A 12,534-nucleotide genomic window follows, 5' to 3' on the forward strand; every position below is an offset into this window, starting at 1 on the left:
AATGAGGTTTATTGAAGGAGCTGTTATCTGTACAGAGTAGAAACTGAAACTGAGCAGGAGCCTGTGAAATATCCCAATGACATCACTACCAAATCATGTGACTGGCTCTTAAAGCAATCATGCAATGATATAACTATACAACATTCTTTCTGCTTTACTTCTGTGGTCATGACAACAAATTGCTATGATGTTATACATAGGATCAATAATGCCCTAGACACAGTAATATGCACCATTAATCATTATACACAGTCAACCAGGAGGATTTCTATTCCTCTTGAGTTATATACAATGTTCTGGAATTTGGCTGTCCCTGACTCTGGAAGTACGATTTGGAACTTCAGTAGACACATCTTGGAACTATTTCTGCATCATTCTCACGCAGTATAGTAGCAAAGACACAATCATCAGGCAATTCCTATTCAATCAAGTCTTCCATAGTTTGGTGTCGCCAAACTAGTTGTTCTTCGGTTGAACTGTGTGAGAAATTGGACCGGTGTTTGCTAAAACTATGGCTGGAACTACAAAAGCTCGTAAATGTAGCCCAATCCATCATGCAAACCAGCCTCCCATCTGCCTACACTTCCCGCTGCCTCGGCAAAACAGCCAGCATAATTAAGGACCCAACGCACCCCAGACATTCTCTCCTCCACCTTCTTTCTTTGGGAAAAAGATACAAAAGTCTGAGGTCACATACCAACCGACTCAAGAACAGTTTCTTCCCTGCTGCTGTCAGACGTTTGAATGGACTTACCTTGCATTAAGTTGATCTTTCTCTACACCTTAGCTATGACTGTAACACCACATTCTGCACTCTCTTGTTTCCTTCTCTATGAATGGTATGTCATTGAGTCATAGAGGTTTATAGCATGGAAACAGGCCCTTAGACCCAACTTGTCCATGCCGCCCTTTTTTTTTAAAGCCCTAAGCTAATCCCAGTTGCCCACATTTGACCCATATCCCTCTATACCCATCTTACCCATGTAACTACCGAAATGCTTTTTAAAAGACAACATTGTACCCGCCTCTACTACTACCTCTGGCAGCTTGTTCCAGACACTCACCACTCTCTGTGTGAAAAAATTGCCCCTCTGGACACTTTTGTATCTCTCCCTTCTCACCTTAAATCTATGCCCTCTAGTTTTAGACTCCCCTACCTTTGGGAAAAGATATTGACTATCTAGCTGATCTATGCCTCTCATTATTTTATAGACCTTTATAAGATCACCCCTCAGCCCCCTACGCTCCAGAGAAAAAAAGTGCCAGTCTATCCAGCCTCTCCTTATAACCCAAACCATCAAGTCCCGGTAGCAGGTAAATCTTTTCTGCACTCTTTCTAGTTTAATAATACCCTTTCTATAATAGGGTGACCAGAACTGCACACAGTATTCCAAGTGTGGCCTTACCAATGTCTTGTACAATTTCAACAAAATGTCCCAATTCCTGTATTCAGTGTTCTGACCAATGAAACCAAGCATGCTGAATGCCTTCTTCACCACTCTGCCCACCTGTGACTCCACTTTCAAGGAGCTATGAACATGTACCCCTAGATCTCTTTGTTCTGTAACTCTCCCCCATGCCCTACCATTAACTAAGTCCTGCCCTGGTTCAATCTACCAAAATGCATCACCTCGCCTTTATCTAAATTAAACATCAGCCCACTGGCTGTCTGTTTTGTCTGTATAGCATGCAAGAAACAATACTTTTCACTATGTTAATACATGTGACAATAATAAATCAAATCAAGTTTCTCATTTAGGGCATAATAACAAGCTAGCTCTCAATTTCCTTGTTGAAATGAACGTTGCTTTGCCCTCCTTTCTGGTCTATCAACTTGAGGTTGCTGTGGATGCTCTACTATATCTGAAGTTTCTGGAGTTCATAACAAATCAAACATAGTTCTCAACTTTCTCTTTAAGAGTAGTAATACAGGTGAACTTTGGGTAGTCGCATGAGTAGTGTTTCTATAAGATGAGAAAAAGCTATTCGCATGACATAACAATGAACCTTGTTCTCCTTGAAGCTTTTAAAGAATGCTTCAAGGATTGGACAAATCAGTGCTTACCAAATTGGCAAGTCTAAAGTTTTCAGGCAAAAAACATGTCCCGGTTAGATGAGGGAAAATTAGGAAGCCATTCAACCACTCCTCATCTGATTGTAAGGCAAACAAATTTGAGAGTGCTGCCAAAATCTTTGTTCTCCAAGACCAAGGTGGGTTTTGTTTCGATCAGCACCAGGCACATACAATGAAACACCAGACAGAACTGTTGATGGCACCAGTTTCAAGGCTATTCAAAAGTTCTCATATCTTGGTAGCAGTACACTCATCTTGAAAACTTGTTCCACCTATTGCTGATTCCATGATTGTGTCTGAAAGCAGCAAGACATTAAGCTGAAGATTAAAATCAGAATCTGCTGTGCCATTGTCTGAATCACCCTGCTGTATGGCAAAAAATCTTGAGTTGCTACAGGCACCTCATCAAAGCTCTGAATGCTTCAATCAAGGGCAGCTGAGGTTCACCATGAGAATGAGGTGGCTGGACAAAATCACAAACAACACAGTCCTCCATCAAACTATTTTCAATAGCATGGAGACCATCCTCCAAAAGATTGACAGGCCGCCTCTCCTGCATAGATGACTTCAGAATCCCCAAACAGATCTTCACGGGGACATTGTCTCAGGGCCAACAATATCAAGGAAACAATATGAATGATACAAGGACACTCTTTTTTAAAAAAAACTTTTAAATCTTCTGCGTTGCTGACCACCACTTTTGAGAAAAGAAATTTGGAAGCGACTGGACCATGTGAAGGCATGCACTGAAACTTGGTTCAGCATGTTTTGAGATTCATCTATGCCAAGCAGAGGTGGCATAGTTGCCTCAGGCATCAACAGTGACATGAACTGCCAGTTCTGTGAATTCCAATGTTGATCCTGCATCAGTATCTTCATCATAGAATCATAGTGTCATACAGCGCAGAAGAGGCCCTTTGGCCCATCGAGTCCACACCGACACATTAGAAACACCTGAACTCCCAACTAATTCCATCTGCCAGCACTTGGACCATTGTCCTGAATATTATGATGTGCCAAGTGCTCATCCAGATACTTTTTAACGGATGTGAGGCAACCCACCTCTACTACTCTCCTAGGTAGCACATTCCAGACCGTCACCACCCTCTGGGTAAAAACGTTTTTCCTCACATCCTCCTAAAACCTCCTGCCTCTCACCTTGAACCTATGTCCCCACGTGACTAACCCTTCAACTAAGGGAAACAGCTGCTCCTTATCCACTCTGTCCATGTCCCTCATAATCTTGTACATCTCGACAGGTTGCCCCTCAGTCTTCTCTGCTCCAACGAAAGCAACCCTAGCCCACGTAATTTCTCTCCATAACTTAAATGTGCCATCCCAGGCAGCATCCTGGTGAATCTCCTCTGCACCCCCTCCAGTGTAATCATATCCTTCCAATAATGTGGTGACCAGACTGCACACAGTTCTGTAGCTGTGACCTCATCAAAGTTCTGTACAACTCCAACATGACTTCCCTGCTTTTGTAATCTATGCCTTGACTGATAAAGGCAAGAGTCCCATAAGCCTTTTTCACCACCCTGCTAACATGCCCTTCTGCTTTCAGAGACCTGTGGACAAACACACCAAAGTCCCTTTGTTCCACAAAACTTCTTAGTGTCTTACAATCATGAAAGGACCGACAAAAGATAATTAAATCAATTGCAGATTGGAAATACTCAAACAACGAGGAGTATAGTACCATCTAGCCTCCATTTCAATATACTAGAAGCTAATGTAGGTCATTAGGGAAGGGTCAATTGGTGAATTGTACCTGGTACAGGCTGTGATGAAGGCAGAGTTTGGATGACCTGAAGTTTAGAGGATGGAAGATTTGAGGTTCAACAGTTCTGCACCAGATACATTCTGAACTGTGTGCCATGAACTTAATGCGGTATTGGTGGGGGAAATAGCAGAGAAGATGTGAAATAATGGAATAGAATAAAGGCTTTTGCTGAGGTAAAGACATCAAAGGTACAAGTTAAGGACTGGTTGAGGAAATTTGCAACTTCAGAACTGTTGTAGTGAATGAAGAGTGAAAGGTTAGGCAGTTGAGATTTTCAAAGTCCAATTGTAAGTAACATCACTGTCCCCATTTTGAGAACCACAAAAATGTTAGGTGACAATGTGTATCCCTACAAGGTAATGTTTTATTCCAAGTATGCATTTTTCTCTCAAGTTAAAATCATAGAATCCCTCTAATACAGACGGAGATCATTGGCCCATCGAGCCTGCACTGACTCTCCAACACAGCATCCTACCCAGGCCATATCCCCATAACCCCACGTGTTTACCCCACTAATCCCCCTAACCTACATATGTTGGGACGTGAAGGGGAAATTTAGCATGGCCAATCCATCTAACTTGCACTTCTTTGGAGTCAATGGGAGTAAACCGGAGCACCCAGAGCAAACCCACGCAGAAATGGTGAGAACGTGCTAACTCCGCACTGACAGTCACCCAAGACTGGAATCGTCCCTGGAGCTGTGAGGCAGCAGTGCTAACCACTGTGCCACCAAGTGTAATCACACAGCAACTAGAATACAAATTTACAGTACATGTCGTCCAATACAAATATGATATTTAGGTTTCATAACCCCCAGATAATCCTTGAATATTCACCTGTCATGATGGTAACTTGCATGTTAGGTAGAGACTGGAAAGTTTTCCTGAATGTTATTTGCTAGGCTCAGTACAATTCTGGTGCCTCAATTTCTGGCTTTGCATGCAGTGTCATGGTGGTATATCCTAGATTTAGTGCTTAATATATGTAACATAGTCAAAAAAATATTTATTTGTCCACTGAACCAACATTTTTCTTGTTTAGTCTGAAAAGGATAGCTTCTTTAAACTTTGTCAGGGTTTTTCAAGTAAGGGTAGCTTGGATGCATCTTTCATTTTACATGTTTTTGTCCTCTAAATTTTACTTATACTTTTGGTTATAAACTTAATTAAATGGACCAGTTTTAAATATTTTGCACTGTTGGTGCACTGAATTGTATTAAGTATTTGAGTGGATCTTATTGATTTTGACGTGTTTCCCTCTGTAGCTTAATACTGTTTAGTACTATGTTAGAAATTGGAGGACTACTTTGAACAGGAGCAGAACAAATTTGTCTAATATACTATTAGTGTGATGGGGCACATTCTGATTCTGCAAGGAGATAAAAGTAAAGACTAATTCTGTGCAGGGTTTGAGGAGTAATGTTGCATTTGCAGAATCAAGGAAATGGTGGTGTTTTACATTCACAACCTTAGTTGTCTTCTGTTACAGGATAGGAAGCTGTGGGATGCAGTGTTTAGTCCATTATTATTTGTAATGTGATTTTAATTTATGGATTCCAGAAGTTCTCTTTCTTTTGGGAAAGGAAATCTCCTATTGATTATCAAATACTGTCCCGCCTCAGCTGATAGATCGGTACTCCTCCATGTGGAACAACACCTGGAGGAAGCACTGAGGGTAGCTAGGGTGCAGAATGAACTCTGGGTGAGGGACTTGGATGTCCATCACCACAAGTGGCTTGGTAGCATCCAGGACAAAGACTGCTTAATTGCTACCCCTTCTGCAAACATTCAATCCTTCCACCACCAACGAACCAGTGGTAGCCTTATGTACCATCTATAAGAATCACTGCAGGAACTCACCATCAGGTTTCCTTACATCTTCCAAAGTCACGACCATTACCATCTAGAAGGACAAGAGCAGTAGATCCCTAGGAACCCCACCACCTGGCAGTTCCCCTCCAAGTCATTCATCGTCCTGACTTGGAAATATATCGCCGTTCCTTCACTGTCACTGGGTCAAAATCCTGGAGTTCCTTGCCAGCAGCACTGTGGGTGTACCTACATCTCAGGGACTGTAGTGGTTCAAGAAGGCAGCTCACCACTGGCTTCTGAAGGGCAGCCATGGATGGGCAATAAATGCTGGTCTAGCCAGTGATGCCTACAGCTTCTAAAATTAATTTTAAAAAAGCTTACTTTAAAAAAAATATTTTTCTAAAGTTGGTGGAATGAAAAGGCTAATTCTTAGTTGACAGATTATGTTCAACTGCACCATTCCAGTGAAATCAAAATGTGAATATCTGCTGTTAGACTAGCAACTCAAAAGTGAATTCCCCCTGTTTCAGGTGTAAATTTCAAACTGGATTTTTACCATAACACCAGTGTTCCAGTCTCAATACTCAGTAATATACTTGTTTTTCTTTCTTTTAGGCCCTCAAAAAGACTTTTGTCATCTTGTAATGGCGAGGCTAGAGTCACCTCATGAATGAAGTCCAATGAATCTTGCCACTGACAGACGTTTATTTCACCTTTAAGCCTATCGAAAAGTAAGTGACCAGCCATGCACACGGCTAATGCTCCAAGCACCATTAAACTCACCCATGCTATGCATGACAACTAGCACTTCAAGTTTAGAGTGTGCGTCCCGTTTCATTGTATAGAACATACTGGCTTCAAATTAAGTGGCATTCTATCAGTCACTTCATCCTTTTGTGATGCATCTTGCAATTTTGCTCTGTCAGTTTAATCTTGAATAATTCTATTGGATGTGATGAAATTGTGGCTAGAAATAAACATTGTACAACCAAGTAAATATTGTGCTTGTACTACACCTCTGAATCACTGTCTATTATTTCCTTACTATTTCAGAAAGTTAACTACTTCTGGTGACTTAATGAGTAAGCACGCAACTTGACAATGAGCCTTTGAGAAAAAATGTTGTCCTATGAACATTTCTGTTACATGTTGACTCCAAATTACACTATTTTATGCACAATTCACTTATGCTCATCAACTATAGTACAACTCTGCCAATATTTTATTTTTTATTCAATTTGTTTTCTGGAATTCCAGTAAAGCTTCTTGATATTGAAACAACAACTCTGTTTAGCACTTTCAAGCATCTTTGTCTATAAACTCAAGTGATCAGGTGTGAGAAATTTATGACATGGAATATTTCTTCTTTACTGTTTTGGCTGATTTTTGTGGAAAATGGATTTTAGACAATGTCAAGATCATAGTTGTATTAACTTCATATCTTTACAGTGGTTGTTCGTTTTTATTGTTGCTTATTAACCACTTTCAAAAGAGTCCTATTTGTGTGTATTTTGTACGCTTATGTCTGCAATTTTAACATCTGTGTCGATGCTGCTATACTGTCTACAGCTGAAACATTGCAGATTATTTTTGAGCAATGGCAAATATCCAGTAAATGACTGCACAAAAATGGCCAGTTTCCAGGTCAAGCAGATGTAACAACCGTTTTAGCACAGAACAAATGTATTACTATTTCAGCAGAAAAAAATTCAGTTTGTTCTGAAATCACACTGGCTGAGACTGGTTCATGGGTACAGTAGCATTGTGGCTATGTTTCTGGAGACCTGGATTAATGATCTAGAGACATGTCAGAATTTTACAGTTTCTCCCATCTGGAGGTTGGTGGGGGAGAAATAAAATTAGGAACTATATCAATGGTGCCTCCTCACTTCTGCTGCAATTTTACCAGTGGCTAGGGAGGAGCCGGGCCCGCAGCAAAAGATCAAATCAAACCATTTAAGTCCTGTCACATCCAGTAATGAATGGAACTACTAAAGGGAGGAGGAAGCTACATAAACATCACATCAGCAAAGGACAAGACAGGATAATCTGCAACCATCTTCAGCCAAAAGTTCCGAGTAGATTATGCATCTCAGCCTTCTCCTGAGGTCTCCACCATCATTTATGTTAATTTGATCCACTCCATGTGATATCAAGAAATGACTGAGTGTACTGGATACAGCAAAGTTTTTAGGGAGCTTGACAATATCCCAGTTATAATGCTGAACACTTGTGCTCCAGAACCGGCTGCCCCACTAATCAAGCTGTTCCAAAGTAGTTGCAACATCAGATCTACCCAACAAAGTGGAATATTTTGCAGGTATGCAGGAGATTATCAACAAAATAAAGGGAGGTGACATTGACAGTGCTATCAAGTTTTCATTTACTCAACAATAATCTGTTGATTAGTGCCTTGCAGTTTAGGTTCAAAGAAGATAATTCTGCTCCAGACCTCCTTTACATTGTTGGTCCAAACATGAATTCCAGAGGTGATGTGAGATTGACTGCTGATAGAATCATTTCATGCCTTTTATGCTTGAAGTACTTCCTCTTTTCTCCACAGCTGTTCAGTCTGTCCTCATCTTTTAAACATTGCACTTTTTTTTCAAGTCTCTGAGCCTTCCTAGAAAGCAGAAAGACTTTTTTCTCTTTCTTCTTCCTCCCTCTCTCCTTCACTCTTCTTCCTTCCCGCTCATTCACTCTTCTTCCCTCTCTCTCCTTCATTCCTTATCTCATTTTATTCCAACATGGTCATTTTGCTATTCCCACATATGATCCACTATGATTTGTAGATCCTGGATAGTGAAACAAGTCTTTTGCTCCATCAAATGTTGCAGTTTGTGCACTAAAAAAATGTAAATAACTTCAGAAATGGGAATTTGATTAAATGTGCTGCATCCAAGCGTTGCCCATTGCTAGTGTGGTGCTGAAACAAATGAACCAGAATGTGAAAGAGACACGCACACAACACAAACCACCAAGACAACACCAAAGCAAGAAGTGCTCTTCACTGTCAGAAGAGCTGATCGTTGATTCCAGCAGGGCACGCGCCTGGGCCGTTCAGCGCAGTGGCAGCCTGACCATTGTTGATGTTGCCACAAATGAGGGCTAGAGATTCTGCTGTCACTGATGTCTATTGCTGCACATCCCCCAGAGATTAGTCTTTGCTAGAGAAGTTATTTTCTTCAAAACACTTTCTTTTCAGACAAATACCAAAGAAATATGAATTTGGCAACTTCAAAACCAAGTACTGAAATATACTATTTCTTCCATTGGGAAATCTGAATAATCTGGTCCTACATCCACGGACTATCCGCGCAGTGTTTCTTTCACACAGCCCCTTTTGCCCTCGTACCCAGTGATAGGATCTGAGCTAGTGGAAGTGTGAAAACAAGTGACCGAGGACACTACAGTGAAAATTTGGGTTGAGGAACCTGGACAACATTGAGAGACTCTTGTGGGAATTCTTCATCCTGATCTTCTGTTTCATTAATGTCATTATCATCATCATGTTGTCATTGCCTTTTGAGGAAGAAGTTCCTGCCCACTTTCTCTGCCTTAGCATTATGTTCCTCTAGATTTTTTTTGTCGAGTTGCTTGCTGTGATGGACTTGGCATAAAGTAGGACATGAGCCAAGAATGAGTAAGCAGATTCCCTTATGATGAAGGAGAAGGACAGGAAGCTTCTGACCAACTGCTGCTTCAGAGAGATGTCATGGTGAAGATCATGGCCTAGACTCACCTCACCAAAGCCTGGATAATCCTACGAATCTCTCCATCTCTCATGGTTTGAGCTGAGTGCCATCCCATCAATCCTATCACTGCCCATCTTAGGAGACCACTCTCTAATCTGTGCCATACCCTTCCAGTCATTTTGATTTTTGTAGACATTGTACACAAATTTCTAATCCAATATTAAATACATTAGGCTAAATCTAGCATATGAGGTGTCTTCAGGTTACAGTCAGTCAGCTGAGATTATTGATCTACTGGTATTGTCTTGTCAAAGTGTAGGAAAGGCCTTTACACTTGTACAAATGTAAATACTGTTAGAGCAGGTGACAACCATTTTGGTAATGCATGGGATGGATTTTCCAAATATGTGTGCACCAACACTGGCAAGGCAGCATTATTTATTTAAAGTAAAGGTGGAGCCATTTAAAAATGTATTTTATCACTGCTTAAGAAATGGCTACCTATATTTTTCAATACATGTAGAAAGTCCTGTATTTAAAGTTAATTGGACAGCAATTTTCTGAAGGCTGTAGGAATAGGAATATTCATTGGGAATATTTTGCTATATGTAATATTTTTGGAAGAGTGAGGAATATTGGAAATCTATAAGGGAAGTCTGATTAATGAAATAGCATTAAAGAAAAGCCAGATCATCCCAGAGGTTCAGCATTGAGCTGGATGACGAACCTCAGGATGTTTTTGAAACAGCTCTGTGAATTGTGCAGCCATATCTGCAACCAAAGTCCATGGTGTGGACAGGTAGAGAAAATAGGTACAGCTCCAAAATTCTATTCAACCGATCTGCTCATTCCAAGGATTTACAGGATCTTTGCCAGACGAACAAGTATATTGCATGTGATTGTCAAGGGAAAAAGTGCCTTTCACAACCTCGATCTTCCAAAGCACTTTATACTTTTGAAATATAAGGAAACACAGTAGCCACTGTGTGCAAAGTGAGGTCTCACAAACAGCAACACAATAATGGCACCAGAAATTGCAGCGTTTTTGATGGCAAACTGTCAATGTATTCATCATTAACCCTCTGAATCTGACCACAACTTCAGTATTTAGCCAAAGAGCAGATTAACATGGAAATATTGAAGTTGCAGTCTGTCATCACGGCCTTGCCACAGGCCACACAGTGGATCTCTCCCCCCCCCCCCCCTCACCATGTCCATGTCTATTTCAATTTTAACATTTAATGTTTGTGCATGATTCAAATTCTGTCATATGTTCCAAGCTATATTTTACTCTCAGTAAATTTTTAAAATCGTGATTTGATTATTCATGCTTTTCATTTCCTGGTTGGCTGTATGTGTGAATTCTTTAATGCAATTGGCTGCATGGGTAGATTGATAACATCACTGCAGCTCGTGCTGGGAATCTGTATTAAACATTGCTTGAAGTTAAGTTGAGAGACGTAATGATCATGTGATAACCCCAGGGGGAATCTCTGATTGATCTTCCTGTGGGGTTCAGTGACTACAAGTTCCCCTGATAACAGGTAATTAATTACCTGCTCAGGTGGAACTCGTTACCTGAGCTCTTTGTAGGTACGTTGGTGCAAAAAGTTGGATCGCATGGGATAAAGGGGGAGGTGGCTAGATGGGTGGAGAACTGGCTTGGTCACAGAAGACAGAGGGTGGTAGTGGAAGGGTCTTTTTCCGGCTGGATGCCTGTGACTAGTGGTGTTCCGCAGGGTTCTGTATTGGGACCTCTGCTGTTTGTGATTTATATAAACGATCTGGAAGAAGGAGTAACTGGGGTGATCAGTAAGTTTGCGGACGACACGAAAATGGCTGGACTTGCAGATAGTGAGGAACATTATCAGAGGCTACAGAAGGATATAGATAGGCTGGAAATTTGGGCAAAAAATGGCAGATGGAGTTCAATCCAGATAAATGCGAAGTGATGCATTTTGGTAGAACTAATGTAGGGGGGAGCTATACGATAAATGGCAGAACCATAAAGGGTGTAGATACGCAGAGGGACCTGGGTGTGCAAGTCCACAGACCCTTGAAGGTGACGTCACAGGTGGAGAAGGTAGTGAATAAGGCATATGGCATGCTTGCCTTTATAGGACGGGGCATAGAGTATAAAAGTTGGGGTCTGATGTTGCGGTTGTATAGAACGTTGGTTCAGCCGCATTTGGAATACTGCGCCCAGTTCTGGTCGCCACACTACCAGAAGGACATGGAGGCTTTAGAGAGAGTGCAGAGGAGGTTTACCAGTATGTTGCCTGGTATGGAAGGGCTTAGTTATGAGGAGAGATTGGGTAAACTGGGGTTGTTCTCACTGGAAAGACGGAGGATGAGGGGTGACCTAATAGAGGTGTATAAAATTATGAAAGGCATAGATAGGGTGAACGGTGGGAAGCTTTTTCCCAGGTCGGTGGTGACGTTCACGAGGGGTCATAGGTTCAAGGTGAGGGGGGGGGGTGGGGTGGGGGGAGGTTTAACACAGATATCAGAAGGGCGTATTTTACACAGAGGGTGGTGGGGGCCTGGAATGCGCTGCCGGGCAAGGTGGTGGAGGCGGACACACTGCGAACGTTTAAGACTTATCTAGATAGCCACATGAACGGAGTGGGAATGGAGGAATACAAAAGAATGGTCTAGTTTGGACCAGGGAGCGGCGTGGGCTTGGAGGGCCGAAGGGCCTGTTCCTGTGCTGTATTGTTCTTTGTTCTTTGTTCTCTTTATAAGGCAGATACTGGCAAGGATCTGTAGAGGGATTGTCCCAATGGGGACTTATGTATGTACGCCACGGAGTAGTAGCTTCCCTTTTATGTTTAACAAAAAATTCTATTCCTTTCTGGTCGGGCTTCCTGAGTTATATTGGTGACAAGGAGGCATCCAAGCGTTGTCCTCTCTCAGCCTGGACCAGTGTCATACACGGAGAAGACTATAAAAATAATGTTGATTACCTCTGCTATCGGGAACCCTCCACGGGGCACCTGCTGCACTGGACAGGTGCACCATTGGCACCTTATACATCAGCTTGCGGATGGGAGACTCCACCCACAGCCCAAGAGAGGTCTATGAGGATTCCACCTCAGAGACGCTGGGACAGAGTTGCAGTCAGAGATTGCCACCGAGGACAAGCCCCTTGGAGTGGCATTTCAGCATTCC

At 41.8% G+C, this 12,534-nt stretch overlaps 1 protein-coding gene across 1 annotated transcript in view; it reads left to right on the forward strand.

Moving 5' to 3' along the window:
* pde4ba (phosphodiesterase 4B, cAMP-specific a) overlaps positions 1-12,534 on the forward strand; it is a 671,909-nt gene that overhangs the window by 13,587 nt on the left and 645,788 nt on the right. The window contains exon 2 of the mRNA XM_078218430.1: positions 6,284-6,399. The gene's annotated coding sequence lies outside the window, so the exon portion shown is untranslated. The remainder of the gene's footprint in view (positions 1-6,283; positions 6,400-12,534) is intronic.

Source organism: Mustelus asterias, chromosome 8, assembly GCF_964213995.1.
Source record: "Mustelus asterias chromosome 8, sMusAst1.hap1.1, whole genome shotgun sequence".
NCBI lineage: Eukaryota > Metazoa > Chordata > Chondrichthyes > Carcharhiniformes > Triakidae > Mustelus > Mustelus asterias.